This window comes from Cicer arietinum, chromosome 7 (genome assembly GCF_000331145.2).
Source record: "Cicer arietinum cultivar CDC Frontier isolate Library 1 chromosome 7, Cicar.CDCFrontier_v2.0, whole genome shotgun sequence".
Classification (NCBI taxonomy): domain Eukaryota; kingdom Viridiplantae; phylum Streptophyta; class Magnoliopsida; order Fabales; family Fabaceae; genus Cicer; species Cicer arietinum.
The window spans coordinates 29100407-29107800 of record NC_021166.2 but is presented as its reverse complement, the minus strand read 5'-3'; the positions used below and the strand labels follow the sequence as shown (position 1 = coordinate 29107800).

The window sequence follows — 7394 nt, the reverse complement described above, 5'->3', positions numbered from 1 at the left end:
CTAAATGTTCGAATGTATATATACATATTGCGACATAGTTAATTAGATCTGTTAATATTATTGTTGCTTATATGACTTTTTAAGTAACTGAAGAGAGAAAATAATTTGATAATTTGATGTCATGATGAAATGACCAATGGCAAATGAAAGTTGACTTTTAACCCAATAGGTAACTTCACTTCAACTAAAATATAACCGATCTTTTACATTGTACACACACCATTGCCACAGACATTAAAAACGTGAACTTCAAATGTATATACACATATTGCGACAAAGTTAATGAGACCCGTTAATACTATTGTTGGTTATATAGACTTTATTTATGGAATAAATTTGGTGTTCTTTTTTACATAGATAAAGTCTTCTCCTATTTTGAATTCATTAAAGATTCTTTTATTTTTTTCCCCCAACATTCTCATTTCTAAGCTATCTTGAAAGGTGGAGTTTGAAGAGAAGGATTTGCAAAAGGGCCTTCAACTAATCCCTTTGCTATCATCCTATAAGTAGCTTCAGTTAAGTGAGCTCCATCCCAATTTATTAGTTTTGAGGTGTCTGAACAAACTTTTGTACCTGACCCTCCACATGGAATATTAAAATTGACATTGTATGGCCCATCTAATCCACATCATGCTTTCATAATCTCATTTTTGTCAGAAGTAAAGCCTTCAATGTACGTAAAACAAAGTGAAAGTTTAAATGAATTTAACAAAAAATTGACAAATAATTATTTTTGGATTAAAGAAAGTAAGAATAACACACACCATATTGTTGTGGTGCTTGATATAAACGTTTTGCATCATTGTAGTAGTCAAAATATATTATTTTAGCTTGAGAATTCTTTTGTTATAATGTCTTTATGGCATTTTTGAGTTGCTCGTTAAAGTATTCGACTAAATTATTGTAATCTATCAAGCACCCAAATTCATCAAAGTCTTCTTTCTTCTTACTATCGACCATTGTCAAAAAAGCAGCATTACACCCTATTGGAAAGTTCCCAGGAACCACAAGCTCAGTCGCTCCTTCTTCAATTAACGCCTAATAAATGGAAAGAAAATAAAACAAAATATTTGTTATATGTACTCATGGCCATGATTCATTCGATTATATCTTTAATTAAATCTAATTTCTAATGGTTAGATCAATCATTCAAATACTTAAATTTGACATAACATACAGAGATAGTATTTGCAATTGCTTCTACTATGATGGGGGACAATTTCTCGAATTTCTGTAATAGTTTTCTGACCGAAAGCATACTGAATTACATCATTTCCACCTATCTCTCCAACAAGAAACATTGATTTTTTGAAGTAGACATCACACTCTGTTACATAGTGGAACAACAATTATGTTAAAAATATTGAGAAAACATAATTTATTTAACACAAGTACATTAATCAAGGAAATGTGATAATTATAAAAAATACTACTAATAATGAAGGAGTTATAGTAAAACCTTCTATGTTTTTACAGAGGGATGATTTTAGCTCCTTAAACCATCCAAGTTGAACACTTAGTGAGTTATTTGTCGCTGGTACCATAACTCCACGATTTGTGAAAAACGATTCTTCAAGTGCAGTGGAACCAACAACTGCAAAATTCACTCCTTTCCTAATGTCTTGGTCTTTGGTAATATTTTTTACGGCCGGCAAAAATGGCAGTCCATATGCCTCAGCTACAATTTGAATGGCCACAAATAAGTGAATTATAGATAAAAAATTAACCAATGTTATTTTTTGATTTTGAAGAATGTAAACAACTTTAATAGATGGAGCATGTTTGAGTAAAAATACCTATAAAGTCTATGATAAGTCGTCCATTCGACAAACGTCCAGCTGGATGTTTGAAGTATGTTGAGTCATAAGGACTATCGTTAGGCATGGGATGGTCACGATGGAAAGCCATAGCATTCCTAGTATCACTTATAGAGTCACCAAAGTTGAAGATAGCTTCATATGGGAGAGAATCAACACTTGAAACTACATTTCCAAGAAAACCAAATGTGAGGATGATGCAAAAGAGATTAAAGATCTTCATGGTGTTATTTATTTTTTATGATCAATATTGATATATGTGGTGACGAGTGTTTGACAAATGGGTTTGATAAGCTTTATATATAGTGGCATTAACGCCTTGTCTCGTAATATAGTAAGTTATCTAGGTTGTATAATATAAATGATTTAACTATTTTAATTCTTGTAAAGTTGTATCCATAGTAAGTTATACGCATCCACAAACACAAGTTTGGTTGTGCCGAACACAGTTTGTCGTGACTATTTTAGTTTTATTACTTGCACATGAATTAACTATTTTGAATTTTGTAAAGTGTTACGATAGATAATTAATTGACATTTTCCAACACATTTCCATCTACATACAAAAATTTGTTTTGTTGAGCATTATTTGTTGTTATTTTGGTTCTTTTAACTATGTACAAACACTAAAATTAGACAACTAAATAATTGTTTTATACGTAGATCGTTAGGATGTGATTTCCTCGCTCCACATACTACAAAACATCCTCATGATAACAACAGTGTTTAAAACTCTAATTATAATTGTTTCTCAAATAAGAAACACTAATTATAATTGCAATCATCCATTAAATATAAAATCATATTGTATAGTGTGTGTTAATAAAAATTGTTTTTAAATAATTGATGTCATAATGTGATTAAACATTAGGTTTTGTTAATTTATCCTTTATTATGAAATAAATTAAGTATATTATATTCAATGATTAAAGTTTTTAATATTTTATAATATGATTAAATATGAAAATTTCTTAACAGAGATTAATTTTAAAATATTATAGTTTTAATGTTAAGATTTCAACATTTGATCTAATATTGCAATAATTAAAGAGTAATTTTACGGGTCGTTAAACTAACACACAAGACATTATGATTTATCCGTACTTCAAGACATGTGTTGTTGAAAGTGCCATTGGTTTAAACAACAAAATTAAGGTTTAAAAAAATGTCTAATATGATAGTTCGAACTATAACTTCCAACATACAACTCTTTTAATCTAAGAAGCATTTAAATTTACAACCGAAGTGAAGACACCATTCTGGTATTTAGTGACGGTTGAAATTGACATAACTTGCCAAATTTAGTTGCTACTATACCCTATTTTTTTTTTAGTGTATCACTCTCCATTAATTTTTGACACTGTTTGGACCTAATCAAATGTAGTTTGAATTAGATTTATTTATTTGGTTTTTTACTGGAACAAAATATTTTTATGCATAAAGTATATATTGGATAAACAAAATTTGCATTAGAAATCACAAGATTCAAGTGTTGATTATTAGGAATTAAGTTTGGTGTCAGAGATTTACAACATTCACATATATTGGACACAACCATTTACCATACTTATGGTAAGTAATAAGAATTAGTTAACCTTTCTAAAAAAAAACTAAATCCATTCTATTTAGAATACATAAAATAAAAAAAAGATATTATATAAATAATACAGTTATTATTACAAAATTAATACAAAATAAAATAACAATAATATAATAAAAATAATTTAATTTATATATTGTTAGTGTAAAATATTTATCCATTGTCAATCAAACACAATTGGTAAATCATTAATAAAGTTTGATTTTCTTGACAACTACTTATAAAATCACTCATATGATGGATAATGAATATAAATTAAACTAAAAAAATCGTATTAGGAAATAACAAGATTTAATTTTTGATATTTAGAAAATGAACTTTGTGTTGTGGTATTTTCTATTCACATGAATGGAACACCAAGTGATATAATAGTATGTTTTTATATTACATTGTAATATGATCTACATAGAAAATCATATGCCAAGTGCTATGCATCCTCCTAATATAATAGTATGTTTTTATATTACATTGTAATATAGTATGTAATATATGATCTACCAAGTGCTATGCATGCTCCTAATAACTATGATCCGGATATAATACATGTCACTAAGGCAACTTCCACACAAAAAATCACCTACACCAATGGGGGAGAGCTTGCCATAAAGGCAACTTCCACGAAGATGCATATGCCATGACATGATGATATATTATCAAAGAGATATATTTCCACACAACCCACTAAGAATCATGTCATATGCATTCAAATCACGTTTTAAAATCATTTTATTCACATATCACTAAGATCATTTGCCACACATCCTTAGCATGAGTATCACATATTCATAAACAAATAATGATGGAAATTATAAATTTCACCATATACACACAAAAATCAAGACTTGATATCATATACACCATAAAGATTAACATGTTAACATATATAAGAGCAAAATTCAACTCCAACTCGTATATATCATCAAGGTGAAAACTTTGTCACATATAACATACAATTCAACCTTTTTTTCATATTCATTGTACGTAAAACTCAAAACTCTATTACATATAACATAAAAATTCATACTTTACTTCATATTAGCCATAAAAATTAAAATTTTATCATTTATAACATAAAAATTCAGACTTTAATTTATATTTATCATAAATAAGACTTTTAACACATTAAAAATAAAAATTTAAACTTTATTCACATATACCACTCAGTTGCAACATATTTTAATCCTACAAACCATAATTAGTTCTATTAATTCAATTATTACTAAATAGGGCTACCGCCGTGTGTAACGAACCACGCATGAAATGTTGGGAAATACGGTTTTCTCGTTCATCTCATATTATAATATATTCATGAAATTAAACGTCCTCTTACCCTTACCTTTTTTCGACACTTTTACAGAGGAATACGAGTCCGCAAGACAAAGTATATGTTCTTTGACTCCTTGTCCTTCGGTCGATCTAACTCGACAATTTATAGGTAAACATCAAAAATAAAATTATGAAAAGACACTCTAAAATGATCAATTTTTGAAACTGAGAAGAACGGTGCAAAATTACGAATTTCATAAACGGAGAAGTCGGGTATTTTAGAGAGAAATTGGGATGGTTAAAAATCTGAAAAAGTGTGTTTAATTGACTAGCTGAATGAATGAAACAACATACTGAAATTTGAATGGAAATGGAGAAACTTTTCCTGGAACAGTTATCAATCAACGGTGCCCAATGTAATGCTAATTTTTGTTTATTCCATAACATGCTATTTCCTTATATATATATATATATATATATATATATATATATAATTTATATTACTAATTAAATCATATTACTCATTGAATTAAATATATATACGATTATAAAACCATAAGAAACTCACACATATAAAGAGAAGTTGATTTTAACACCATAAGAATCTCACACATATAAATATATATTTTAAAATAATTTTAACACCAATTAATTTCTTTAAAATTCACTTTAATTAAGAAAATAGTTGATTATGAAATTTGAGATGTTACAAGTTCCATAGGGACTAATCATAGATGTCATTGTCTTCCTGTTTTAAGATATAAAATAACTTCCACTAATAATTACTATGTATTTCTTGAGAAACCGTTATAATGACTTAATATATTAATTCAGAATTAAGAACCGTTATCATTGATGATGGATGAACAATGAGTTCCGATTAACTCATATTTATTGTATTATAATTGGTAACTCATGGCACATGAATAGTTCTACAAAAAATTATATGGAAAAACTATTATAATAAAATGTGTGCTAAAGTAAATAAATGTGCTAAAGCAAATTGCAAGAATAAAATAAAATTGAAGTTGAAGAGTGCTTGTTAGATGTGTCACATCAGATTTTCTTTGAATTGACAATGTTTGAATGAAGTGACATAATATTTGATGACGTATCAGAATAGGATATAGGAGTCTATTTTAATATACTATAATAGATTGATTTAAGTCAAACCAAATGCCTTAGTTTTTCATAAATTGAATTGCTTGTTCTTTATCTAATTTATTCTTGCACACTCAGAACCATTTTAACGACAAATTTGTGTGTCTAAATAAATAGGAATGTAATTAGTTTGACAATTATTACTTTATATCACTTGGGTACAATATCTGGAACTTCCATCCTAATTTTATTACTACTACGGTAGAAGTGTACTATCCCTTAAGTGTGGCTTTAACACATCAGACGCCCAAAACCAGCACCATTACAAAATATAAATAGCACCATATTCTTACATTTAACAAACCACAAAGTAGCATCAAAATGTTGCCCTGTTGTATAACATAAATTTCACCAAAATATTTATTATGCAGTATTTTTGTTCTCATTTTAATTATAAAAATTATATGAGACAAAATTTTGCAAATAAAGAATTAGTTAAAATTAGTGCTTTCATATTTCGTCAACATAAAAAATAAGAACAATTATGATACAAATTATAATTTTTCACACTTCAATTTATTTTCTGAGAAATGAGTCGCTAAAGAAGTTGTTGGAGAGTACTATTCATATACAAAATAAATATTTGTCACTAATCAATTAATTAAATTTAGTATTTTTTTATATTTTCTAAATAAAAATGAGAATAATATTAATATATTAATTAAAATGTATTATAAAGACCATGCAAGGATAAATGTTTATCAATAAACGATTACTTAAAATTAGTATTTTTTTTTAATATTGTCAACATGAAAATAAAAACAATTACAATACGCTAACCATTAATTTTTTTATGTTGTTTGTTTGAAAACTAGTCACTTACATACTCTTTCTTCTCTTCTCAGTTTCAACCCAAACATCTCCCATACTGATAATTTTACATACTTCTTCATCTTCCATTTCTACCATGCCAAAATCACTAAGATGAGAAGAAATCACACATAGGGAGTAACATGATATGAGGTGTAACACCCCAAATTTTATAATAAATTATTTCATTAATTAAATAGAATTTTAAATAATTGATTTGGTGTTAAAATTATTTTAAAATATAATGTTGATTAATTTTGAAATTAATTTTCTTTATATATGGTCTTTCTATGATCTACTAATTACATATTAGACTAAATGCGTGATATAAATAACAAATATTATATTATTTTATATATTTTTATAAAAAATAATACTATTTTAGTTTAATAATTTAAATAATAAGATTTTAGGCAATTTAACGTGTATATGCATGTATCTAGTAAATGTGATATTTTTTTGTGAGTTTGAATGATGTTAAGTGTTCACATAGTTATACTTCAATTTTATTCTAACTGGTTTATATTTTTAGTTATTTAGTTGATAAATATTCATCTTGAGATGCTAGTACAATTGCAATTGATTTCCTATATTTTTATATCTTTGTTATGATACTATGATTTTATATATATTATTATAATTTAGTAATTAATATAAAGTTTAGATGTTATATTTATTTGTTTTATAATTTTGAATACTCACTGATGGTAGTATTTTAATGTGAGTATTTGGATGAAAAA

The 7394-nt window shown here is 26.8% G+C and overlaps 1 pseudogene; it reads right to left on the bottom strand.

The window, feature by feature from the left end:
* Positions 1-424: 424 nt before the first annotated feature.
* On the bottom strand, positions 425-2040 carry LOC101507385 (GDSL esterase/lipase At5g45910-like; annotated as a pseudogene).
* Between the last annotated feature and the right edge of the window lie 5354 nt (positions 2041-7394).